The sequence below is a fragment of the Coenobita brevimanus genome, chromosome 107 (genome assembly GCF_032717465.1).
Source record: "Coenobita brevimanus isolate Jiangsu-jjx chromosome 107, ASM3271746v2, whole genome shotgun sequence".
In the NCBI taxonomy this organism is placed as follows: Eukaryota; Metazoa; Arthropoda; class Malacostraca; order Decapoda; family Coenobitidae; genus Coenobita; species Coenobita brevimanus.
The window spans coordinates 20652824-20680556 of NC_137060.1; the positions used below are offsets into that span (position 1 = coordinate 20652824).

Sequence of the window (27733 nt, forward strand, 5' to 3'; positions counted from 1 at the left end):
GGCCAAAAATAGGAACATCTCTGATATAGTCACGGGAAAGTCATACTGTTCTGCATGCTTGCTAGTGGTTCCTAGGCATTCACTTTCAAGGCGCTGGGATTGTGAAAATATATTTGTCTCTTCTACTATGCGCCCAACAAACGCCTCATCAAAAAACAAATTGAAAAAATCTAAACGTGACGACCCAGCATTTACACCTGGAGCCGTGCAACCTGACCGCCACTCCTCAGTGAACTGGTGAATGATGGGAGTAAAATTACTCCCATCCTCCCAGTTCCACGTGACACCACCGTCTCCAGCCACGTCACCATCGTCCCCTTCGTCAGGGTGGGGAGGTGAGGGGTGGTGGGGAGGTTGGGGAGGTGGAGAGCGGCGCCTCTCATCACTCGCACTTCTCTTCCCTCTCCCTTTTCCTTTACCCTTTCCCTTCCCTTTCTTTCCTTTCCCCACATCCTGGGGCTGTGGGGAGGAAGTTTGGGCATATTCAGGGGCGAAAGAAGTGCTGGGGAGTGACTCAACCTCCTCTCCCCTAGGCCAACGAGCACCACGTGCTCGTGCTGCCTCCCTCCCACCAATGGCCCCTTCACCCCGCACTACCCCCACACCACTCTCACTTTCACCCCGCGCTGCCACCACAACACTTTCCCTTTCTCCCAGCAATCCCACCACACCACTTGCTACTTCCCCAGACAAAGTACTTGAACCATACCTTAGGTGACGTCTCGCCCCACCTTCTGATCCACGTGGTGATATTTTTTCCTTTCCCAACCACTCGGCGATATCACGTCCTAGCCCTCCGTCATCCTCATCGTCCTCATCTTCGTCCTGATCAGAATCGTGATGGAGAGATAGCTGTGCACGTGGTTGGGAGCAGCCTGGCCTTCCCTTGCCTTACGGTATGTCACATACCGCGATTTTTCGAGGCGAAGGGACCTCCTCATCACTGCTACTTATTTCTTCCTCTGGCTGGACGTAATCGCGATCCACCACATCATCATCGAGTGGAGAATCACTGTCTCCAGTGAAGGCTTCCAGGACGGATGCAATTTGCTCATCTGAGAGACCTTTCCGCGCCATGTCTGACCTGGGTCACTGCTGGCAGGTGAGTGACCGAGACAAGGGTGAGCGCGGGTCACGCGGGGTCTAGGACGCTGCCCGCCTGGCGGCAGGTAGGGGAGGCTTGGGTACCCGGGCGAAACGAAAATCTCCCGCGAATTTTGAAATTTGTGGAAATTATGAACCTTGCAATTGCAGGACGTTGAAGTACGTCCTCGGGACTGGCTGTGACAAAACGTGAGGACGTGGAAGTACGTCCTCGGGACGGCGCGGGTTAAAGTCTATAGGCACTATCTTACTGGTGATTATTGATTCAGTTCTATTAATTTTACATAATAGTTTTCATAGTCAGTTGTTTGTTTAATTTTTTTTCTTTATAGTTTAACTACATAAAACTGGTCACCACTAACCTGCGCCTATATTCTTTATTCTTGCTTATTGGCATCTTTCTCTGCAAAATAGCAGTCAGTGCTTAGTCTGTAGTTCACTTAGATTGACTTAGCATCATGTCTACCAGCGTCTATGTACTGGAAGCTAAAGATATGGGGCTTACAGACCCCAAAGAAGTAAAGGATTACGTCCTCTCTCGGTTTAATTATGAGCAGCAACATGAGACTGATGCTCTAGAAGAGCGTCGAATTCAGTGTGAGGAACGCGAGAGAGAACGCGAACACCAGCGAAAACAACGCGAGAGAGAATGAGAACACGAATGTGCCGAGCAAAAAGCACGCGAAAAACATGAACTTGAAATGTTGAAGCTCAAGTGAGATTTCTTGGCTTCAGACACAACTGGTGCAGCTGGCCCAAGCTCCACGAGCGCTATCCCTGCACATATTATGGCGATCCCACACATCAAGCTTCCTCCATACAAGGAAGGCGAGCGAATCGAGCCATACATAGCTCGTTTTGACGACATGGCTCAACTTTACCAGCTGGATGAGGCAGCAAAGTGGCTTCAGTTTCTTAGCCTGTTTGAGGGCCTTGCTCTCGATATTCTCCACAGAATACGTGGAGACAATCTCACGTACGAGATGATGAAGGCCGCACTCGTCAAAGAGTACGGTCTCACAGTTGATGACGCCAAGAGTCAGTTCATGAGGGCGCATTTACAGGAAAAAGAGACCGCCGTTCAGTTTCTTGACCGGCTTACTGCTTACTTAGATGAGTGGATGGAGAAAGATGAAACTCCTTCCACGCGTGAGGGGATAACTGACCTTATGCTGTGCATGCAGCTAGAAAAGTCATGGCCTACTGAACTTATGGCTCAGCTTAAGATCTGCCAGGTAAGGGATGCCAGCCAAATGGTGGAGAAGGCTGATGCATTCTTCACTGCATACGGGTATTAAACTCGCAAGCAGCATACCTGGAACAGGAAAGCTGATAAATCAGGGAAACCATCTCAGACTGAACCCCAGCAACAAGGCCGTTCTCAGAATAATGGCCAAGGTTCAAAACACTCAGAAACCTGACTGGAAGTGGTACAACAGGTACCCTAACCAGCAGCAATATCAGCCACGCAACTGACCGTCAGGACTGTTCTTTTCAGCACCAGCCCCTCGGAGGCAGGAGGCGAACGCAGCCTTCATTACCCAGCAGCAGTACGGTGGTGTTGTCCCTACCAGTACGGGTGCTTCCCCACAGTTCACTAGTCCCTCAGCAACAGTGAACACTCCTCCACAGGAGGCCAATGGTCCATCTCCCCAGACAAAGAGTACAACCCCTCAAGTATCAAATTCTCAGGGCACCATGTTTGCCGCATCATTTATTCAACAGCCTAATCAGTGGCTAGCTGCTTCCTCCACAGGCCCTCCCACAGGTGACAGTGCCTTCCTTGTTCAGCCAGGGTTTGTGGGAGGTATTCCTGTGAAGGTCCTGAGAGACGACGGTTCCTCAGGTTGCTCTGTCAGGCGGAGTCTAGTTTGGCCTGAGAAATACACAGGTCGACAGATCCAAGTTAGACTTATTGATCGATCAGTGAGATTGTTCCCTGAGGCACGTATCCAGGTGGCATCTCCATTTTACACTGGTACGACAGTCGCAGTTGTCATGCCAGAACCTTTATTTGACCTTATCATAGGCAATATTCCCTGTGCCAAGTATAGTTGCACCGAAGATGACGCTACTCAGACTTCGGCTACAGTAACACGAGCCATGGCTGAGGCTCCAAACTGTGTCACCCCGGTGACCACTGAATCGCCGCAAGATCTGATGTGTAGCCAACTTGTTGTTCAAGAACAACATTCTGACCCGACACCTGCTGCCGTGCGGAAGAAGCAAAAGGGTAGAGTGATAAAGTATTCACGGGGAGGTCAAGCCAAATTCCTTTGCAAACAAGGACGGCTGTACCGTGAGTCACTAACACCCCAGGGCGAGGTTCGACTGCAGTTTGTCGTTCCCATTAACTACTGCCTAGCAGTGTTAGAATGGGGTCATTGTTCAGCCTCAGGAGGTCACATGGGTAAAAGGAAAACCCAGGGCCATATCCGTGCTGACTTTTTCTGGCCAGGAATGGGACAAGAAATAGATAGCTTCATGCATTCCTGCAATGCGTGTCAATGTACCACTAATCAGGGACATGTCTTTCCTGCACCGTTTGAACCCACACCCATAATCTCTGAAGCAGTTGAAAGAGAGGAAGTGATAACGTAGGTGCAGACCTGATATCTTGCCTGCTAACTGCTGACTAACATGGGCATCTGTTGTATGCTGGGTTCTGTAAGACAGGTGTCCTCAGAGATATGAGTAATCCAAGGACCAGCCTGGTTCCCAGTTAAAAGTGTACCAGTAATTGCTGACGTCTCGCCCGTTGGTCCCACAGGACACGTTACGTCCAGGACCTGTATATACATGTATACCAAGTTAAGGGGGAAGTTCGAAAACCCTGCAGAGACAGTCCGAGGCTGTGTATGAATTACCTTGTGGAACGTCTCGAGCTGTGGGCCTCTCTGAGGATTCCCGGAGAATGCATATTATCCACATGAGTGTTCACATCCACGGTGGGTGTTAAAACGTGACCTGCCCGAGATTGCGTAGTGATTCTCAGCCTCCTGTCATTAATTGTAAGTGTAGTGTTAGGTTAACCAGTAAACTGCTTGTTTTAAGAAATTTGTAGATTCAAGAACTGGCATGTTTCCTGGTTAATAATGTTAGATTAACTAGTACACTGTCCATTCTCAGAGATTTGTAAATTCAAGAACTGGCACGTTTCCTGTTAATAAGCGTTAACCAGTAAACTACAAGGGTTCTGAGAGATTTGTAAATCCAAAGACTACGTTTCCTGGTTAATAATAACATAAGTACTGATTGCTAGGCAGAGAGAAAGAGAGAGAGAGAAATGACACTTTTGATGCTCCACCTTGATTCCTTTCGCAGGTGCAGCTGGCGGGTGCAGCATTGTCGGGCAGAACAGCTGATCGTCCCTGATGCATGCTGCCGCCTCTTCTCTTGTCTCGTCATCATTTACTATTGATTTGCATTATGTAATTTTACACGAAGGTACAGTTACACCACAACTGTCACACCTACACCATGTATTACATACATCACGCTACATAACAATTAGTTGTTAATGTAAATGGAGCGAACTTTTCGCTCAGTTTGACCTGAGTACAGGATTTCTCACCATGGTCTCGGAGTTTTTTCCTCAAGCTTGCTTCCATTAACGTAAATACGAGGTTTTTTCGCTCACTGGCGACTGTGACATTCTCCTGTAGCAGGATAGCATACACACACCACAGTGTGAATCTTGTGTGACTGAGTTAGGATTTATATGTATGTAAATTGAAAATTATTTTTTCCTGAAGGAAAATTTTTTTTTGATTTTGATGGAGTGTAATGTCACGAGTTAGCACGATTCTCTATCTAAATAAACTCATGACATTGAACTCTGGTGGGAAACCACGAATTCTAGTGGAATCCCAGTATGTATCACTCAGTCAAACGCCACGTATTCACCCGATCAGGAGTGTTTTCAGAACAATTTTTCACCGTTTCATAAGTGATCGTCTTTGTGCGCGACATTAGCGCCTCTGTTGAGTGATTTGTTATGGGCATGTATCGCTCACATTAAATTCGTTAGCCGTTAGCAAGTGCGGCCCGCTCTCGCCTCTCTCTTGCACAATTTGAAGTCAGTCTTGGATCGTCGTGAGATAAGGACCGCTTGTGCTCCAGCGTGAAGCAGTGCCGTCGTTGTACAGCGAGCTCCTGAGATCTCCACCCAGCGGTGAATTGGCGAAGAGGGTCTGTTGAATAGCAGCGTCTGGTGTTCATCGCACAGACGCCCAGACTACTCATTTGGCCCCCTCCATTGACCAGTATTTTGTTCTTTTCGTTTTTCCTAGGTTTCAGTGTTAGCTTTAGAGTGAGCGAGTGAGTGTGTTCTCTTTGTTATTTTAAATTCATTTTGAAACATGTAATGTAAATTTATTTCATTGTAATTAATAAATTTTCAGTTCTTTTTCTTGAGCTTAATGTAATGTAAACTTGTGTTTTATTTCTCAAATTAAGCTTATTTCACTTATCACTCCTATTTAGCATAAACACTTTGCATTATTCATAACTGGTACTTAGGCCAGTCCTTTTTATTAACTTAAATCCGTTGTGCAACTTGGAGTTAATGCACCAGCAAGAACCTGCTTATTACTATTACCGTAGTATTAGTTACTGATTGTCAGGGGTGGAGTCACTTTCTCGAGAGGCTAACAGTACTACAAACAGCACTCGCGAGTAATTAGTCTCTGCTGTGTACTGTTGAGAAAGTTTATAAATTCTCGTACTTAGAGAATCAGCGAAGTAAGCAGGCATAAAGTAATCATTGCTTGATTTTCACAAGTCAATTCTTTGTCTCTATTTTCAAGCAAAACACATAACTTTTATCCAATTTGCAAATTCTCAAAAACCCCGTGACAAGATGCTCCGTCACGCTCACCACGTACGTGAGAGAAAACCGTTTTCTATGTGAGGTATACTCAGGTATTTATGCTGGGAAGGTATAGCAATGTTCAGTACACTTTTCTGATCACTTATTACTTCAGCATCTATCACAATTTGTGTCTTTCTCACTATGAATCCATTATCTTACACTTACTTGAAGATAGGTACAACCTGACTTCATTATGTACAGTCCTGGCACTTATAAGAAGGTATTTACAACTTGACTTCACTATATAGTCCTTAAACTTACAAGAAAATATTAACAACTTACATGAAAATATTTACAAAATGCCTTCAATATGTATAGCACTGAGTGAGGCACACAGGCAGAGTGAGGCAGAGCGAGCGTGAGAGGGGGAGCGAGTGAGTGTATGGCCTTCACAGCCTGGGGGATGGTAGAGGAACAGTTACCTCACATGCCTGCCAATTTTTACCCGTGAATCTTGAAAAATGCGGTCACAGTGAAATTTTTTATTTTAGACCATTTTAAAATGGCACTGGCACTGGCACGCAGCGGGTTAATTCATTTTATGAGATATTAAGGTAGTTTGTAAGACCCAAGTCTGTGATTTTAAAAGTAACAAAGATTCACTTAGAAATTATCAAAATAAAGTAAAACCTCACTATAATGGACTAATTGGGGCCTAAACCATTCTGGAAAATGCGACATCCAGACTTCCCTCTGCTTACCTGGACCTTATTCAATATATCAGTCATTAGTTTGGACGCACCAACCTTTTTTTTTTTTTTTATTTGCACTGTTGCTTCAATACTTGTCATCCAACTCATATCCAGAAATCTACATCCTCATGATCCTAACCCACTCCAATGCCCATCCAACACATATCATCAAGGTCACTGCAAACACCCATCACCGAGGTCACGACAACCACCCAATGCCCATCATCAAGGTCACGACAACCACCCAACGCCCATCATCAAGGTCATGACAACCACCCAATGCCCATCTAACATCAATCATCAAGGTCACAACAAACTTCCAATGCCCATTATTAAGGTCACGACAAATGCTCAATGTCCATCATTAAGATCACGACAACCACTCAGTGCCCATCATCAAGGTCATGACAACCTACCCAAACATCCTTATCCTCCACCATCCCCTTGCCCAAGCTGGACTGAGGTTAGGCAGCTTGGACTGCTTCTGGCTTTATCGGACTTTTCCAGACATATATACAGCCTTGTACACACCGAGATACAAAGTCTAGAGACAGTCGAGCGACTATGTATCTCGACTGTCATGAGACAATCCAGATACAGACGGGCGACAGTCCAGAGACACTTTGGAGACAAAGCAACTTTGTCTCTGGATTGTCTAGAGACCACTGCGAGATGGTTGCTAAATATTCCTGCTACTTTCTCGTTGGACTGTTGCTAGACAATACAGAGATTGTATAAGGTAATGTGTAGCACCTCTCATCAAAAGCTAGGCGGCAACTGAGCCTCCGTGATTGAACCATCCAGCACGTGAAAATTTGATACATTAGTTTACAACCAACATTTGTCATACTAAACTCAAGAAGTGATATTCCAGTCACAGGCAAAATGTACATGTGAAGATATACATTTATAGAAGAATATATACATATATATATATATATATATATATATATATATATATATATATACAGTACCCTCGCGTCCAACACGGTAATATTGTCATGAACAGGTCCCGTGTTGGACCAAAAACGTGTTGGACGAACAACAGAGCTTATGGGGAAAAATGAATTATGTCAGCAACCCTAGGAAAAGTCACCCTAAATACCTATCATATACCTTTACATATATTGGTAATACGTGTACTATAATTATATTAAATGGTGCTGTACTATGAATGATAACTAACCTTTTAAGATAGTGTTGGTGGGCTTGCTGGGAATGGAAGGTGGTATCCGAGGCTGTAGGCAGTCCTACTGGGTCCCCGGAGGATGGCTGCTGGCGTCACTAGCGGGTAATGGCCGCTGCGCCTCCTCAACCTCCCTCATAAATCCTGCGAAATCACACTCAGAATCACTATCCTCATCCACATCCATGAAAGGTCCTGCTTCTGCCTGTCCTCCGTAAGCCTTCACTGCTGCCAGGATCTTGTCTTGGTTTTTTATTATGGTCTTCACAATGGCTTCATTCACGTCATAGGCCTTGGCGATGTCCACTTTCCTCTCCCTTTTCTTCTTCCTCTCGATAATTTCTAGCTTGGTGGCCTGAGGGAGGTGCCGCCGCTTCTTGGGGTTCTCAGAAGGCTTCCTAGGCATCGTGAGCAGGATAAAATGCAGTAACAAGGGCAGAAAATGCAGCGAGAAAAAAGCACCTTCCAATGCGAATTATGCGACTGAGTGGCACTGTGGCAGGAGAAATTTAAACAAAACATCACGTGAGAGCAGAAGCATTTTTGATTGGGCAACATCACAATCACGTCATGATAGCGGGTGGGGGAGGCAACTTGATCAGATGTTTTGATTGGCTGTCAGCATCACAGGAACGTCCAGTATGACCGTGTTGGACCAGGGGTGATCGTGCTAGAGGCGAGCTCTGCGGATTTCGCCCACTGCTTGGAGCTCCATGCGTGTTATGCTAAAGCACCCATGTAACTGTAATTAAACTGTATTAAATCGTACTAATTTTTTGCTCTCCGTGCTGGACGCGAATCGTGCTGGACAAACGCGTATTGGACGCGAGGGTACTGTATATATATATATATATATATATACAGTAATCACTCCAATATCCGGATCAATAGAGCCATCGGTAGGTTCGGATATTGGTTTTGTCCGGATATTGGGCCCCAGCTTATGGACTTGTACTTACGGACCCTAACACAGAGAAACACCTATACAACTCCCTCCGGACATGCATAGCACCTATTTAACACCCAAATCACACCAATAAGGCACATAAATGACTGAAATAAATGCAATAGACACATAAAATGTGGGTTTAGAAGTATGTTCATACATTAATAAACATTCTGGTACTTATGGACTCTAACCGAACCTAACCTAACCGAACCTAACCGAACTCTGAAAAACCCATTCCTACTGCACATGCATGAGGTAAGTTTAGTATGGAAAGAAGTACAGTATGACACTTTCTGGTAAGTATAGTATGGGAAAAAATACAATATGAAACATTCTGGTAAATATAGTATGGAAAATAGTACAACATGAAACATTTTGGCTACTTACAGCAAGTCCCTGGCCACCTCGATGAATAACCGCCTCCTCTCGGACTCTGACAGTAAGAACGATTTCCTGAAGCACTTGCACTACACTCTTCCTGAAGTCTTGCACTGAACTTAGTCACTAACACACAGAAGTCCGTTCTTTTCACAGTGTTCACTTTAGTCCAAATAATGTTCCATTAAATTTAAGTGTTGCACATTAACTTTTCCCAAGTTTTTTAAGTTTCCAAAGCCAAAACAAAGAAGGGTTAGTTACGTTAAATTTCTTTTCTACTTAGTCTTTTCTCCCAACTTGAAAACCTTAACACAACACACCGTTTTTCACTGCACAACACTCAAAATTCCCGTGTGGTCTAGTGGAGAAGTTCTTGCTGTTTATTCACTGTCAGAGCCCGAGAGTATCACTGGCAGGCGTCCAAGGGGTGCATCGGTGGGTAGTGGTGATGGCGTACCGACTACAGAAGACTCTGAAGACAGCCGCAAACTCACGTCGAGCGGTGACTCCACTGTAGCTGATGTGCTGGGCTGTGGCTCGGAGCATGAGGGCCTGTATTGGGGAGGAAACGGAGTGGAACCAGGGCTTGGCACAGCGGGGGTCACGGGCCTGAAAAAACTGTCAATCGTTGACTGACGCAAGGACCGACGATTCTGGCGATTGATGATGCGCTGCCGGAAAGCACGCACTTCCTCCACGAGTCCCAAGGGCCCCATCTCCCTGTCGCAGTCCGGGTGTTCCAGGTAGTCTAGGACAGACTCTAGATGTTCCGGAGTGCGCTCAGCTTGGGGATGGCTGGAGTAGTGTCCTGCTGGGCGGAGTCTGCATCATCATCGCCTTCTGCCGTCGGAATCTTCAAGTTCGGGACTGACACCAGCAACCGAAGACGCGATCTCGATATCCAGACAACGTCTGATACCCAGGATCGCCCTCGTCGTCGTCCAACCACTCACGAACATCGTCCACATCAACATCGTCGCCGTGCGTACGTGGCCGTGCATGGAAGTCATCCACGTCAAACCCTAGGAAATCGTACTCCACATCTGTTCCGAGAAGCAGACGAGACCAACCATTTTCAAGAGTTTTCACAGGGACTACCTTCCATGCACTAGCCCAGTTGTACAGCGCAGACTTGATGTTGTAGCGGCGAAGGTTTTCCAAAGTCCGCTTGCCTCGAGTGTCACGTCCTTCCCTGCGCTCGTCCTCGTCCTCGAGAACCACCATCACCTGTCCAGGAACTTCCGACGGTACAGGCGCTTTGTTGCCACGATCACTCCTTGGTCCATTGGTTGAATGAGAGCAGTCGTATTAGGTGGCAGAAACATGCACCTAATACGGCCATTCTCAGCAACCAAGTCCTTGTCGCACGGGTGGGCAGGTGCATTGTCGAGAGAAGGAGAGCCTTTACCTGGTCGCGAGGAATTCCCAGTGTCTTCGTCTGGTAATGTATGACCTCCTTGTGACGAAGTGATGGTGAAACCAGTCTTTGAAAATCACAGCTGTGAGCCATGCTTTCAAAGAATGGTACCATACGACAGGAAGGACATCCATCACCCCACGAAGGCACCGAGGCTGCTTTGCACGGCCAACAATAACGGGCTTAAGCCGGTGCATGCCGTTAGCATTGGCACAACACAAAGCAGATATCCGTTCCTTAGAAAGCTTGCGGCCAGGTACACGCTTCTCCGTCTCATCGGCGAGAGTGTTCGTTGGCACCGAGCGATAGAATAGGCCAGTTTCGTCAGCGTTATAGACTTGACCGAGAGTGAGGCCCTCCCTGTCGATCAAGCCTTTCACCTTGTGCAGAAACTCGTCCACTCCATCCTCGTTAGCGTCCAATGCTTCGCCATGTGCTTTACGGTTAGTAAGGCCATGTCGCAACTTGAACGCGAAGAGCCAACCCTCGGATGCCTTGAAGTCTAGGGCGTCGTGAAGCCTTGCAAACTTCTCAGCAGCAGCCTTCAGCTCCGTTCCACGTACCATCACACCAGCTGCACGTTGCTGTCGATACCAAATCAACGTGGAGCGGTCGATCTCTGCATACTTGGGAGTAAACATAACCTTCCTCTCCACGTTGCGTTTGCTTCTCGACGAGAAGTCAGCCGTGTACTGCATGAGCTTGTCTCGGGAACGCTTGATATCAAACAAAGTCGACCGGGCCAGGTTGAACTCGCGGAGAATGCGAGAGGAAGACCAACCCGCATCAACCTTCTCCAATATCTCCCGTTTCTTCTCCAGAGTCAACACCACTCTCTTCCTTTTCTCAGGAGGCGGGGCCATCATCACACACACTAAGAGTAGGGCAGAGAGCAGCAGGAGGCCTTGCAGCAAGTACGGCACCACCACAAAAGCGAGCACGTGGGCAGCCATTACGAAGAGCGCAGGTCCAGTCGCGGTGAGAGACAGGCGGGAAGTGGGGAGGATGCAGCGGCGCTCTATCGGACGTCGGAGGAATGACGAACCAAAACAATGCTCTCACGCGGCGCGCGCGGCAAGTTCAAATTACGGACGGCAAAAAATCGTTTTTTTTTTCCAATTTTTTTGGATTTTCGGACCATTTTGGGAATGTTTGATCCCAGGACGATAAGGTTCGGTTAGTGGGGATGTTCGGTTATTGGGCGTCCGGATATTAGAGTGATTACTGTATATATATATGTACAGTACCCTCGGATGAAGTACGTGAAAGGGTACAGCAGGGAAGAAAGGTTCTTGGTACACTGAAAGCAGTGATGAGAAATAGGGAGGTGAGTATGGAAGTTAAGAAGGCACTGCATGATGGTATTGTGATCCCTACCCTGACGTATGGAAGCGAGGCGTGGACCTTGCAAGTGGGGAACAAGTCAAGAGTGAGAGCAGTGGAAATGAGTTACTTGAGAGGAGCATGTGGAGTGACGTGGAGGGACAGGTTGACGAATGAAGAAGTGAAGGAACGTTGTGGGGTAGATGTGGATGTGGTTGAAAAGATCAGGAGAAATACACTGAGGTGGTTTGGACATGTGGAGAGAATGGAGAATGAAAGACTGACTAAGAGGGGTGTATGTAGGTGAGGTGGAGGGAGGGAGAGGGAGGGGTAGACCGAGGATGAGGTGGAGGGATGGAGTTGAGAGGTATATGAGGGAGGGGGGGGTGAGTTGGGGGGAGGGGAGTCAAATGGTGGGTGACAGAGTGACTTGGAGGCGTTTTGTCTGTGGCCACCCTTTGCGGGATTAGGGCGTCGGGCTATAGATAGATAGATAGACCCTCGCGTCCAACATATATATATATATATATATATACAGTACCCTCGCGTCCAACACGCGTTAGTCCAGCACGATTCAGGTTTCGGTCCAGCACGGAGAGCAATTAATTAGTATTATTTAATACGATTTAATTACTGCAACATGAGTGTGTTAGCATAACACGCACAGAGCTCCGAGAAGTGGGCCAAATCCACAGAGTTCACTCTAGCATGATCACCCCTGGTCCAACACGGTCATACTGGACATTCCCATGATGATGACAGCCAATGAAAAACTTCTGATCAAGTAGCCTTCCCCGCCCGCTATCGTGACGTGATCGTGATGCTGCCCAATTAAAAACGCTTCTGGTGTCACGTGATGTTTTGTTTACATTTGTCCCGCCACAGCGCCACTCAGTCGCATAATTGCATTGGAAGGTGTTTTTTTCTTGCTGCATTTTCTGCCCTTGTTACTGCATTTTACCCTGCTCACGATGCCTAGGAAGCCTTCTGAGAACCCCAAGAAGCGTCGGCACCTCCCTCAGGCCACCAAGCTAGAAAGCATCGAGAGGAAGAAGAAAGGGGAGAGGAAAGTTGACACTGCCAAGGCCTACGACATGAATGAAGCCAACATGATCATATTAAAAAACTTAGGACAAGATCCTGTCAGCCGAAGGCTATCACACGGCACTTCATACCAGGTTTGCCGAGGATACGATGGTAAATCGGAACGGTAACATGGTAAAATTGCCGACGATACCACGGGCATTTGGAATTCATCTGGATAATGGATTCCTGCTGAGGATACGACGGGGAAAACAGTGTGACCAAAACCCAGGAGACTCGACAGGGAATGTATCGTACTACAGCATTGAACATTTAGCCTGACACTGAATACATATTAATATTTTAGAATAAATATCAATCGTTTTGAAACCCTTCTCATCGGCGTGTGTACCAGTTTATAAACAAAGTTGCTTCTCCTTATTCTCTACCGAGTCAGCGACAGCGATCACTTTCCACAGTCACGAGACGGGGCTCTGGCAACAGTGTGAGAAGCATGCACTTTCCTGAGGATTACAGTGCTAGGAGAGGCAGAAGCAGGACCTTCTATGGCTGTGGACGAAGATAGTGATTCTGAGTGTGATTTTGAAGGATTTATGAGGGAGGTTGAGGAGGAGCAACAGCCATTACCCACTAGTGACGCCAGCAGCCATCCTCCGGGGACCCAGTAGGACTAACTACAGCCTTGGATACCACCTTCCATTCCCAGCAAGCCCACCAACACTATCCTAAAAGGTTAGTTATCATTCATAGCACAGTACCATTTATTATAATTACAATAGTACCAATATATGTATAGGTATATGGTAGGTATTTAGGGTGACTTTTCCGAGGGTTGCTGACATAATTCATTTTTCCCCATAAGCTCTATTGTTAGTCCAACACATTTTTGGTCCAACACATGACCCATGCATGACAATATTACCGTGCTGGACGCGAGGGTACTGTGTATATATATATATATATATATAGATAAATATATATACAGTAATCCCTCTAATATCCGGACGCCCAATAACCGAACATCCCCACTAACCGAACCTTATCGTCCTGGGATCAAACATTCCCAAAATGGTCCGAAAATCCAAAAAAATTGGAAAAAAATTCGATTTTTTGCCGTCCGTAATTTGAACTTGCCGCGCGCGCCGCGTGAGAGCATTGTTTTGGTTCGTCATTCCTCCGACGTCCGATAGAGCGCCGCTGCATCCTCCCCACTTGCCGCCTGTCTCTCACCGCGACAAGACCTACGCTCTTCGTCATGGCTGCCCACGTGCTCGCTTTTGTGGTGGTGCCGTACTTGCTGCAAGGCCTCCTGCTGCTCTCTGCCCTACTCTTAGTGTGTGTGATGATGGCCCCGCCTCCTGAGAAAAGGAAGAGAGTGGTGTTGACTCTGGAGAAGAAACGGGAGATATTGGAGAAGGTTGATGCGGGTTGGTCTTCCTCTCGCATTCTCCGCGAGTTCAACCTGGCCCGGTCGACTTTGTTTGATATCAAGCGTTCCCGAGACAAGCTCATGCAGTACACGGCTGACTTCTCGTCGAGAAGCAAACGCAACGTGGAGAGGAAGGTTATGTTTACTCCCAAGTATGCAGAGATCGACCGCTCCACGTTGATTTGGTATCGACAGCAACGTGCAGCTGGTGTGATGGTACGTGGAACGGAGCTGAAGGCTGCTGCTGAGAAGTTTGCAAGGCTTCACGACGCCCTAGACTTCAAGGCATCCGAGAGTTGGCTCTTCGCGTTCAAGTTGCGACATGGCCTTACTAACCGTAAAGCACATGGCGAAGCATTGGACGCTAACGAGGATGGAGTGGACGAGTTTCGGCACAAGGTGAAAGGCTTGATCGACAGGGAGGGCCTCACTCTCGGTCAAGTCTATAACGCTGACGAAACTGGCTTATTCTATCGCTCGGTGCCAACGAACACTCTCGCCAATGAGACGGAGAAGCGTGTACCTGGCCGCAAGCTTTCTAAGGAACGGATATCTGCTTTGTGTTGTGCCAATGCTAACGGCATGCACCGGCTTAAGCCCGTTATTGTTGGCCGTGCAAAGCAGCCTCGGTGCCTTCGTGGGGTGATGGATGTCCTTCCTGTCGTATGGTACCATTCTTTGAAAGCATGGTTCACAGCTGTGATTTTCAAAGACTGGTTTCACCATCACTTCGTCAAGGAGGTCATACATTACCAGACGAAGACACTGGGAATTCCTCGCGACCAGGTAAAGGCTCTCCTTCTCCTCGACAATGCACCTGCCCACCCGTGCGACAAGGACTTGGTTGCTGAGAATGGCCGTATTAGGTGCATGTTTCTGCCACCTAATATGACTGCTCTCATTCAACCAATGGACCAAGGAGTGATCGTGGCAACAAAGCGCCTGTACCGTCGGAAGTTCCTGGACGAGGTGATGGTGGTTCTCGAGGACGAGGACGAGCGCAGGGAAGGACGTGACACTCGAGGCAAGCGGACTTTGGAAAACCTTCGCCGCTACAACATCAAGTCTGCGCTGTACAACTGGGCTAGTGCATGGAAGGAAGTCCCTGTGAAAACTCTTGAAAATGGTTGGTCTTGTCTGCTTCTCGGAACAGATGTGGAGTACGATTTCCTAGGGTTTGACGTGGATGACTTCCATGCACGGCTACGTACGCACGGCGACGATGTTGATGTGGACGATGTTCGTGAGTGGTTGGACGACGATGAGGGCGATCCTGGGTATCAGACGTTGTCTGATATCGAGATCGCGTCTTCGGTTGCTGGTGTCAGTCCCGAACTTGAAGATTCCGACGACGAAGGCGATGATGATGCAGACTCCGCCCAGCAGGACACTACTCCAGCCATCCCCAAGCTGAGCGCACTCCGGGAACATCTAGAGTTCGTCCTAGACTACCTGGAACACCCGGACTGCGACAGGGAGATGGGGCCCTTGGGACTCGTGGAGGAAGTGCGTGCTTTCCGGCAGCGCATCATCAATCGCCAGAATCGTCGGTCCTTGCGTCAGTCAACGATTGACAGTTTTTTCAGGCCCGTGACCCCCGCTGTGCCAAGCCCTGGTTCCACTCCGTTGCCTCCCCAAGACAGGCCCTCATGCTCCGAGCCACAGCCCAGCACATCAGCTACAGTGGAGTCACCGCTCGACGTGAGTTTGCGGCTGTCTTCAGAGTCTTCTGTAGTCGGTACGCCATCACCACTACCCACCGATGCACCCCTTGGACGCCTGCCAGTGATACTCTCGGGCTCTGACAGTGAATAAACAGCAAGAACTTCTCCACTAGACCACACGGGAATTTTGAGTGTTGTGCAGTGAAAAAAACGGTGTGTTGTGTTAAGGTTTTCAAGTTGGGAGAAAAGACTAAGTAGAAAAGAAATTTTATGTAACTAACCTTCTTTGTTTTGGCTTTGGAAACTTAAAAAAACTTGGGAAAAGTTAATGTGCAACACTTAAATTTAATGGAACATTATATGGACTAAAGTGAACACTGTGAAAAGAACGGACTTCTGTGTGTTAGTGACTAAGTTCAGTGCAAGACTTCAGGAAGAGTGTAGTGCAAGTGCTTCAGGAAATCGTTCTTACTGTCAGAGTCCGAGAGGAGGCGGTTATTCATCGAGGTGGCCAGGGACTTGCTGTAAGTAGCCAAAATGTTTCATGTTGTACTATTTTCCATACTATATTTACCAGAATGTTTCATATTGTATTTTTTCCCATACTATACTTACCAGAAAGTGTCATACTGTACTTCTTTCCATACTAAACTTACCTCATGCATGTGCAGTAGGAATGTGTTTTTCAGAGTTCGGTTAGGTTCGGTTAGGTTAGGTTCGGTTAGAGTCCATAAGTACCAGAATGTTTATTAATGTATGAACATACTTCTAAACCCACATTTTATGTGTCTATTGCATTTATTTCAGTCATTTATGTGCCTTATTGGTGTGATTTGGGTGTTAAATAGGTGCTATGCATGTCCGGAGGGAGTTGTATAGGTGTTTCTCTGTGTTAGGGTCCGTAAGTACAAGTCCATAAGCTGGGGCCCAATATCCGGACAAAACCAATATCCGAACCTACCGATGGCTCTATTGATCCGGATATTGGAGTGATTACTGTATATATACAGTAGAACCTCTTTGGTCCGGACCCCTTTAATCCGGATTTCTGTTAATTCGGACAAAATTTAAAAATAGTAAGCTCCAAAAATATGTTGGAATTTTCAGTATCGTCGCGGAAAGCGATCATCATTCGTTTAGTCTCGGATCACGCTAGGTTGCAACATGGGTGCCTGTTTAAACACACGCTAGCATTCGTTCCATCAACTAGTTCACCAAACATTTATATTTTTACGCTGTATTTCAAAAGTTAATCCTCCTTACCATGCCCCTTAATGCAAGCGTAGCTTCTGCAATGAATAAAGGTGTTAAAAGGAGGAGTTTGCTTACACAAAAATGGGTCAGAATATTCTGCAGTTTAATGATTACTGTAGGTTATTTTTTGTACTTAAATGTGCTTTACTTGTACATCAAACATTAGCTTCTTGCCCAGATGGGCGTTATCAATATGCCAAAGATGACAATGTATTTTTTGCCTACATAAGTTTTATTTTTATTCCAAATATTACAGTTAATTAATTAATTTATTTTTTTGCCTACACGGGCCTTAGTCACTTACTACAATTTAAAATGTAGGCTAGTTTCTTGTCATGGCCTTACCTGTAAATTATGCAGTACAAAACTATCGTACATGATTAGTTTGGTTATTTTAGTATCCTTTCATCTTTTGCAGTTACATAGGGTTGACACATGCCACATATGTTAATAATTAACAAACATACCATATGTAGATAGTTTTTGGTATGAACTGGAGATTACCCTGATGGTCCAGACAATCTGCTAATTCGGACAACCCTTCCCCCCATATAGTCCGAATGAGAGAGGTTCTACTGTATGTATATATATATATATATATATATATATATATATATATACATACAGTACCCTCGTGTCCAGCACGCGTTAGTCCAGCACAATTCGAGTCCAGCACGGTGAGCAATTAATTAGTATTATTTAATACGATTTAATTACTGCAACACGAGTGTGTTAGCATAACACGCACAGAGCTCCGAGAAGTGGGCCAAATCCGCAGAGTTCACTCTAGCACGATCACCCCCGGTCCAACACGGCCATACTGGACATTCCCATGATGATGATAGCCAATGAAAAACTTCTGATCAAGTAGCCTTCCCCGCCCGCTATCGTGACGTGATCATGATGCCGCCCAATTAAAAACGCTTCTGGTGTCACGTGATGTTTTGTTTACATTTCTCCCGCCACAGAGCCACTCAGTCGCATAATTGCACTGGAAGGTGCTTTTTTCTTGCTGCATTTTCTACCCTTGTTACTGCATTTTACCCTGCTCACGATGCCTAGGAAGCCTTCTGAGAACCCCAAGAAGCGTCGGCACCTCCCTCAGGCCACCAAGCTAGAAAGCATCAAGAGGAAGAAGAAAGGGGAGAGAAAAGTTGACATTGCCAAGGCCTACGACATGAATGAAGCCAACATGATCATATTAAAAAACTTAGGACAAGATCCTGTCAGCCGAAGGCTATCACACGGCACTTCATACCAGGTTTGCCGAGGATACGATGGTAAATCGGAACAGTAACGTGGTAAAATTGCCGACGATACCACGGGCATTTGGAATTCATCTGGATGGATTCCTGCCGAGCATACGATGGAGAAAACAGTGTGACCAAAACCCAGACGACTCGACAGAGAATGTATCGTACTACAGCATTGAACATTTAGCCTGACACTGAATACATATTAATATTTTAGAATAAATATCAATCATTTTGAAACCCTTCTCATCGGCGTGCGTACCAGTTTATAAACAAAGTTGCTTCTCCTTATTCTCTACCGAGTCAGCGACAGCGATCACTTTCCACAGTCACGAGACGGGGCTCTGGCAACAGTGTGAGAAGCATGCACTTTGCCGAGGATTACAGTGCTAGGACAGGCAGAAGCAGGACCTTCCATGGCTGTGGACAAAGATAGTGATTCTGAGTGTGATTTTGAAGGATTTATGAGGGAGGTTTGATTTTGAAGGATATATGAGGGAGGTTTGATTTTGAAGGATTTATGAGGGAGGTTGAGGAGGAGCAACAGCCATTACCCGCTAGTGACGCCAGCAGCCATCCTCCAGGGACCCAGTAGGACTAACTACAGCCTTGGATACCACCTTCCATTCCCAGCAAGCCCACCAACACTATCCTAAAAGGTTAGTTATCATTCATAGCACAGTATCATTTATTATAATTACAATAGTACCAATATATGTATAGGTATATGGTAGGTATTTAGGGTGACTTTTCCGAGGGTTGCTGACATAATTCATTTTTCCCCATAAGCTCTATTGTTAGTCCAACACGTTTTTGGTCCAACACATGACCCATGCATGACAATATTACCGTGCTGGACGCGAGGGTACTGTATATGTATATATATATATATATATATATATATATATATATATATATATATATATATATGAATAATTGCCAAAACCAAGTGGAATCACTAAATCTAATAATTATGTCATGATATGTACACATAATTTTTGAACTATGTATGTAAAACATGTAATTATACCATAATTATTATTAGGACAGACCCATATACTTACAGTAAAATGACGTATAACTTTTATGCAGAATTAGAGTACAGTATATAAATTACTCTATAATTATCTGGAATAGAACCATATTATTATTCAATGTATGTACAATTGTTATGCATAAATAATGTAAAAATATGTGAATACTGACATCTCACAGCAGGAGGCGTGCATTTCTATATGCGAACCTTAAAAATAAAAAAAAAAACTCCGTCACCCGTTGCAGAATCCCTCCGCACCGAGCAACTTGTATCTTGTCTCCCATATCTAGTGGGAGACAAGACATAACTGAAATCTTGTCTCTGGACCGTTGCTTGATTGTCCAGCGACAGCTTTAAATTTTCCTGAGACAGCCGCGCAACAGTCTAGTGACACTGTCGTGCGACTTTTGATGGATAAAGTATCTCGGTGTGTACATGACCCAGACAGTGTCTAGCTTCTGTTGCGAGACAAATTTAGATTTTTCTGAGACAGATGTGAGACAGTCCAGAGACCACGTTGCGTGACTTTGTATCTTAGTGTGTATGAGGCTCACTGTACAATATAAGAATTTAGTCTGGTAGGCTCCTCGAGTCCCATAGTTGTGAACTCCAGTATACAGTACTGAAGTCTGTTATATTGAGGTTTTACAGTATATTATATATTAGGAAAAAAAAATAAAGCCAAGTTACAAGAAACAGCCAAAGCTATTTTTTGGATCCAACCACTCAAAAAAAAAAAAAAAGAAAAAAGCCTAATCTGAAGAATTTGGCCTAAAAAAGCCAACCTGACAACCCTGTATTGGACCAACTCCTTGGGAATACTTATTGTATGGACCTCTGGCAGCAGGAATAAAACTTTTAATTTGATTTGATAATAGCTATGGTATTTACAGGTATTGTTGTACAGGGTTTGACTGAAACACTTTTTAAAATCGTTAATCAATCAAGGCACTGCCTAATTTGGAGAAAGAAAAACTAATGTGGGACTTTGTATGTATAGATCAGGGGTTCCCAACCTTTATTTACCCATTACCCCATTTTCCACACCTCCCTTCACTCATTACCCCTCATTGCTTATGTTTCCACAATTGCATTTTAGCTGCTTAACATTTTGATGCCTAGATTTTAGTTTGAATGTAGGACTTAATTAAAGGTTAGGCTAAAACCAAGAGAGTTATTGCAAGGAGTAATTTATTTTTATTATTAACACTGATACCAAATAAACATGACTTTAAACATTCATCTCTGAATTTTAGTATAGGTCTGAAAGTCTATCTTAACTGGTATGATTTTTAGATTTTTTTTTTTTTTTTTTTTTTTTTTTTTTTTTTTGGTACCTCCCCCATTACCCTTCACATAAGACCAAGTTACCCCACTTGGGGTAATTTACCCCAGGTTGGGAACCCCTGGTATAAATGTTTCGCCTCATGGCTTCCTCAGAATAAGGAAGCAATGAGGCGAAACGTCAGTACACACTAAGCCCCAAATCGGTGATTCTTTCTCCATTTTGTCAACGAACAGTGAATCATTGCCTAATTTTGCCTTACATTAATTTATTATGAACTATTATTAAACCACCACCCACTCGTCTGACCCCACACACCTCTTCTGCATGCCCCACCACAGCACTTTTAAACAGCTGCCATTCCTCCTCCACACTGCCATTCTCCTGATCTTTTACTGCATTCCACTCATCTTTCAATTTCTCCTGACATTCTATCATTTTCTCTCTTTTATCCAATTCACTCACTTTCTAAACCTCCCTGCCACACCTAAATCTCCTAGCTTTCACTCATCTCTTACCTACTCTCAACTTTCCTTCCACCAGGTAGTGGTCAGACATACCTCCACCCTCCCCTCCCCAAAACTGTAAACTGGTGTAAGAAAGGGAAGTGAATAGTGGTGCGAGGAAGTAAGTATGGCTGTGGCTGAGAAGAGACGCGCATATGAAGTGTGGCTGCGGAGGAAGGACATGTCATATGAGAGGTACAAGGAAAAGAGGAATAGGGCAAGAAGGGCTGTGCATGATGCTAAAAGGCAGCAGATGAGAGGTGGGGTAGGCGGCTGACTGAGAAGTTTCAACAGAATAAGAAAATGTCTTGGAAGGAGGTGAAAAGGGTGCGAAAAGGAGAGTCTGGGAAGCAAGAGTGAGTAAACGCAGAGGATGGAAGGATGTTAACTGAGATGGATGCAGTAAGGAAGAGATGAGCGGAGTATTTTGAAAGATTGTTAAATACAGAGGAGAAAAGGGAGCCTGAGATTGTGGCATATGAAAGGGTGCAAGGAATAAACGTGTTGGGAGAGTTGAATGATTCTTTGATAATGATGGAGGAAGTGCAGGAGGCAGTAAAGGAGATGAAAACAGAGAAGGCTGCAGGTATGGATGGGTGTGCTGTGGAATGCCTGAAAGGTGGTGGAGTGACTATTGTTGACTGGGTAGTAAGACAGCTGAATGTGTGCTCTGTGCAAGGTATGGTGCCAATTGATTGGGCAAGGGCTTGTGTGGTCCCACTGTTTAAAAGTACGGGTGATAAGTATGAATGTACTAGCTTTAGGGGTATAAGTCTGTTGAGTGTTGTAGGTAAGGTGTATGGTAGAGTGTTAATTAAGAGAGTTAGAGAGTGTACAGAGGGAGTGATTGGTGATGAGCAGTGTGGCTTTAGGAGAGGGAGGGGATGGGTGGATCAGGTGTTTGCTGTGAGACATGTAAGTGAAAAGTATTTAGCGAAAGGTAAGGATGTGTTTTGGGCATTCATGGATTTAGAAAACTGGTATTATAGAACTGACAGGGTAGTTTTGGGGACTGTTTCAAGATTGTATGGATTTGATGGTAGGTTACTAAAAGGAGTGAAAAGTTTGTATGTAAACAGTACAGCGTGTGTAAGAGTGGGAAATACTGTGAGTGACTGGTTTCCTGTGAGAGTGGGGCTGCGGTAGGGATGTCTGATGTCGCCTTGGTTGTTTAATATTTATATGGATGGTTTTGTAAGGGAGGTGAATGCAAGAGCGTTAGGTGGAGGTCTGAGTCTGGTGAATGTTGATGGTAGAGAGTGGACTCTGAAGCAGCTGCTGTTTGCGAATGATACTGCACTGGTGGCTGAATCAAAGAGAGAGTGAGACAGTTGGTAGAGGAGTCTGGAAGGGTGTGTGAAAGGAAGAAATTGAAAGTAAATGAGAATAAGAGTAAAGTGATGAAGTGTACGAGATTGGTAGATGGTAGGACGAATATAGTTTTGAATAGTGAGTTGCTTGAGGAGGTAGAGTGTTTTAAGTACTTAGGGTCATATGCTGCTGTGGATGGAAGAATACATGCAGAAGTGAAGTTTAGAATGAATGAAGTAGGAAAGGTGCTGGGAAGAATGAAAAATGTGTTTAGATGTTGTTCGCTTAGAATGGATGTAAAGAGAAGGTTGTATGTGGGTGTTGTGGTACCGACTGCATTATATGAGGCTGAAACATGGAATATGGGTGTAGCAGGGAGGAAAAGTTTGAATGTAATGGAGATGAGGTGACTGAGGAGTATGTATGGAGTGACGCATATGGATCAAGTGAGAAATGAAGTGCAAGAGAGAAATGGAGTTGTTTAGGAGATGGCTGATCGAGTTGGGCAGAGGGTGTTGCGATGGTTTGGGCATATGGAGAGAATGGATAAAGAGTAATTGGTGAAAAAGATAACTAGATCTGATATGAGAGGTGTAAAGCTGAGAGGAAGACCACGAATAGGATCGATGGACAGTGTGAAGAGAGTGTTGGATGTGATAGGGATGTCTGTTGAGCAAGGAAGAGTGGCTGTGCGTGAAGAAATGAATGGAGAGAAATTGTGAATGAATAAATGATGATACCAACTCTAACGTACGGAAGTGAAGCTTGGACGTTGTTGGAAGGACACAAGTCAAGAGTGAGAGCAGTGGAAATGAGTTATTTGAGAGGAGCCTGTGGAGTCACATGGAGAGACAGGCTGATGAATGAGGATATAAAGGAGCATTGTGGTGTTGATGTGGATGTGATAGGAAGCGTTATGAGGAACACACTGAGGTGGTTTGGCCATGTGGAGAGGATGGAGGGTGAAAGACTGACAAAGAGAGTGTATGTGAGTGAGGTGGAGGGGGAAAGAGGGAGGGGGAGGCCGAGGATGAGATGGAGGGACGGGGTGGAGAGGTATATGAGAGAGGGGGGTGTGAGCTGGGAGCAGGGGAGTGAAATGGCGGGGGACAGGGCGACTTGGAGGCGATTTGTTTGTGGCCACCCCAAACGGGATTGAGGCGTCTGGCAATAGATAGATAGATTTTGTCTGATCAGCTGATGAGGTCAGGTGCGGGTAAGGGGAAGGGTCCATTATGATGTGACAGGCGTAAACCAGCTCTGTTATTGGGCCCTGCTGTGGATGTCACTGATTGCACTGCGCAGTTGACCTTCGTACGGTGTGGTGCACTGAGGATCTGTCCCTTCTCCCCTTTTGGGCTAGGATGTGAATGAATGTGTTTGAGTGGATGTGTAAATTGGGAGTGTGTCATCCTGTCTTGGCTACCTCCCTTTCCTTGGGGGAAGCAGCCTAGGTACCATACACAGATAGATAGATTATTAAACATTAGATCACATTCTCATTCATTCATTCATTGCCAGACGCCATGTATCCCAAACGGGGTGGCCAAAGGCTTAGAGTTAATTGTTTTACAGGGAGGGGCACTAATCCTCCACCAACCCCACTTAACACGTAGGGATGCCAACAGCATCTGGTGTTCCCAGGCGGTCACCCATCCAAGTACTAACCAGACGAACTCTATACAGTTAATTACTCAAAAACTGCATAATATATGTTTACATTACTTTGGTGTCAAACAGAATTGGGATTGTACTGTACTTAATATAATGATATTTAACTTCCTCAAAAAGCTCTAATTTCTTTGTGAATGAACACAATATAGTACAGCAGAGTTGCGATTTATGACAAAGGGAAACAACAATCTTACAAAAACACAGGCACTTAATTTCTCCCATAATTATTCAATTGCACAGTAATATCACTCAACTGCATGAGAGAAACTGTGTGGGAAGCGGGTGTGTTTAGGTACTGTATTTCCAGATGACTGCATTTGTTTACAACCCATGTGTTGTGCTTTTGTCGGTCACTGACTGGCTTCCTCAACCCGACCTGACTCACGTGACCCATGTCCCTGACCGGCCACTGCCTGCCTTATGGATGGTCACTGTGATTATAAGCATTTATTTACTTATTTCTTTGCTCCTCATTTCCTATCGGAGCTCTGAGCACGCGATTCCAAGGTAACTTTAGTTGTGTCTAAGCACCATGGAAGTGCTATGAACACAAGAAAAGCATTTATTCCTAAGAAAAATGTAAAATTGTTGGATGAAGTGGTGTGTGTGGGAGCTTAAATGTGAATGAGACTAACATTCAAACAGATAAAACAAGTTAGGTGTGTTTACAATGTGGATAATTTCTTTTGTTGGAGAAAAATGTTAATGATGAGGGAGCAGTAAAATTCATGTTTTTTCCTCTAGAGCACAGTGTGTGAAAAACAAGGCTTTGTGCCCAATCTCTGTCATGAACTGATGGTCTCTGGTCGAGAAAATTTGGCTTGTACGGTACATGAAGACACTACGTGCTGATGTAAGTCGTTAGGTAAGAAAATTATGTGAGTTCTTTTCTTTTGAATTATAATGTCATACAAATTGTACTGCCTGGATGACTTGTTTATATTCAGGATTACTGCATTCATGTGTATCTGAGAAGTTGTACACAATCATTCCATGCTGACGACTTCAGTATATACTGTACAGTATTTTGTTTTCCTTTATTGCTGATGACTAATGATACATTCAAAAATAGTTTCACACAGCATATATACATTTTTTTTAATGAGTGGCACCAAAAGTGATTCCTGGTGAAATATGCATTACACTGGGCAGAAATTATTCACGTGTTGATCAGGTCAGAAGTTTTTGCTTGGTTAGTACTGAGGGCTTTCAAGAGGCTTAGTGGCAATCCTTGGTGGTTAAAATTTTTATGGGGAGTATTAGGGGGCAAAACTAGTCAGTCAGGCTAGGTTAGGATGCACTGTGTCCAGTCGGCAAGATCGTATGTAAACACACTGTCTAGGGTGTCTTAAGGTAATTAACTATGTTTTTTTAACGAAAAATATGGGGCTCCTAGAATCTAACCCCCTATTTCACCTGTAATTATATGTCACCTTTTAGCGCAAAATTGATATTGCACGAGGCTCTGCATAACTTATCTCATGTTGTATGAAGACTGTACTGTATTCACATGCTTATTTCAATATAAGTTTATAAACTTACAAATTTACAGCCCGGGAACAAAAGATAGCTACACCTTTTCCAACATGACAAAAGAATAACTGGTATCTGTATTAGCGCCCATTCTGTAACGAAAAGTATAAACTGTACTTTCAGGGCACGGGAAATAACTGGCTGGGACAAAACTGGGAGAGGGAGTAGGGAAGAGCGGGGCAAGTTTCCTGAAAGAGTTAAGGTGCTCAACATTACAAACTACTCAGAAAGAAGAGGGCAGTGAGAAGGACATGAGGCACCTCAAAACCACTAATTATTTCCCTTTCATATAAAAAGAAAGGCTGTCTGGATGTTGCTACTCCTCACCCTGCCCTAGGGTGGGAAAGGAGGTCCAAATAATAATGATGATGACATATAAAAAGAAAAACAGCTTCCAGATATCATCAGCTTACAGACACACCAGGCATATGATCACAAAGGTGTAGGGTTTTATTCTGGCTAACAACAGATGACTTTACTCAGCATAAGAAGAATCTTCTCTATATATAAAAAAAAAAAAAAAAAAAAAAATAATACTTTCATCCTTCAATCTGGTGATCTATTTTCTAGTTTAGTCATGTTTTTTCCCAATTATTTTCATTCAACTTGGACACACATTTTGTAGGGAAGGAATAATGATGGCTGTATCTAAGTGCCCAGAAAAAAAAAAAAGTTAAATAAAACTGTCTACTGACAGCAAGAATAAAATGAAAATGTCACTGGTCTAAAGGCAGTTGAAAAATCTAAAGAGGAGTTATAACTAATGACAAAAGGCAGCTGCTATAAACTGAGGCAGATCTTATCCTTGTCACTGTATTGATTATAAGGGTACAACATGCTTCCATGCACTGGTTTTGGTCACTTAATGGCAGGTCTCCACTCTCAGTCCCTTATCCCTTAGGTCGCACACTATGGACTTGTCCGAGGTCTTTTTTAGTCTGCCTCTTGTAACCCTACCCCTGACATTCACACTTCTCACCTTCTGCACCCAACTGTCATCCTCCATCCTCTCAACATGCTCAAACCATCTCTATCTACTCCTCATTGCAACACTAATACATCCAAGTCCCATCCTTCCTCTCAACTCTTCACATTCTACTGTTTAAAAAAAAAAAAAAAAAGTGGAAATGGATAGTTTTCATTTTTTTCTTTTTTTAAACATCAGATACATATCCATGGCATTAACCACACAGGCTTTAAAAAAACTTCTGATTCATAAAATGGTGTTCATATAAGGAAAAAAAAAATCTGGCTTAAATCAGCAAAATATCTTTTTCCGCGAGATTCATAAGAATGCCACCAGACGGCAGAACCTTCAGTACATGATACCAAAATTCTGCAGAAATAACACTTTATTATTCAACAGCCCTAAAGTTTGTTGATGTCAACAGTGGCACCCTATGGTACTGAAGGCAATGGGTTAGTTTTGCCTGAAACTCATTTGTCCCCATACTTCAGTCAGTCAGGTTTCAGTAAATTGTCAGGTTAGGTTGAATTAGATAAGGCTATGCTAAGTTGCATTAGGTTGGGTTAGCAGGGACGAGTGATAAGTGATGGACAGGCTTTGGGGCTGAATCAGCTTAAAAATTCCACATGGAGGATGATTGACGGCCATGGTTTGCATGCAAAACTTTGAGGTTTAGTTGACACTGGGTATCTTCAATATTACACTTATCTACATCTTTTTAAAGCTATGGAAAAGACAATTATTTTATAGGTTACTGAGAAAACAATGGCAATTGTAAATTCTATGCATGGGAGCTATTCTGCAGTTTCACCCTAACCTCTACCTATCTATCCACTGCCAGATGCCTTAATCCCG

At 44.6% G+C, this 27733-nt stretch overlaps 1 protein-coding gene across 3 annotated transcripts in view; it reads right to left on the reverse strand.

Moving 5' to 3' along the window:
- Nucleotides 1–27733, reverse strand: part of Vps52 (vacuolar protein sorting 52) — a 275681-nt gene that overhangs the window by 225621 nt on the left and 22327 nt on the right. The window contains exon 1 of one of the 3 annotated variants that reach the window (XM_080285719.1): nt 7856–7944. The exons of the other annotated variants lie outside the window; for them this stretch is intronic. The gene's annotated coding sequence lies outside the window, so the exon portion shown is untranslated. Of the gene's footprint in view, nt 1–7855; nt 7945–27733 lie in introns of those variants that run through there. 3 annotated transcript variants of the gene reach the window in all.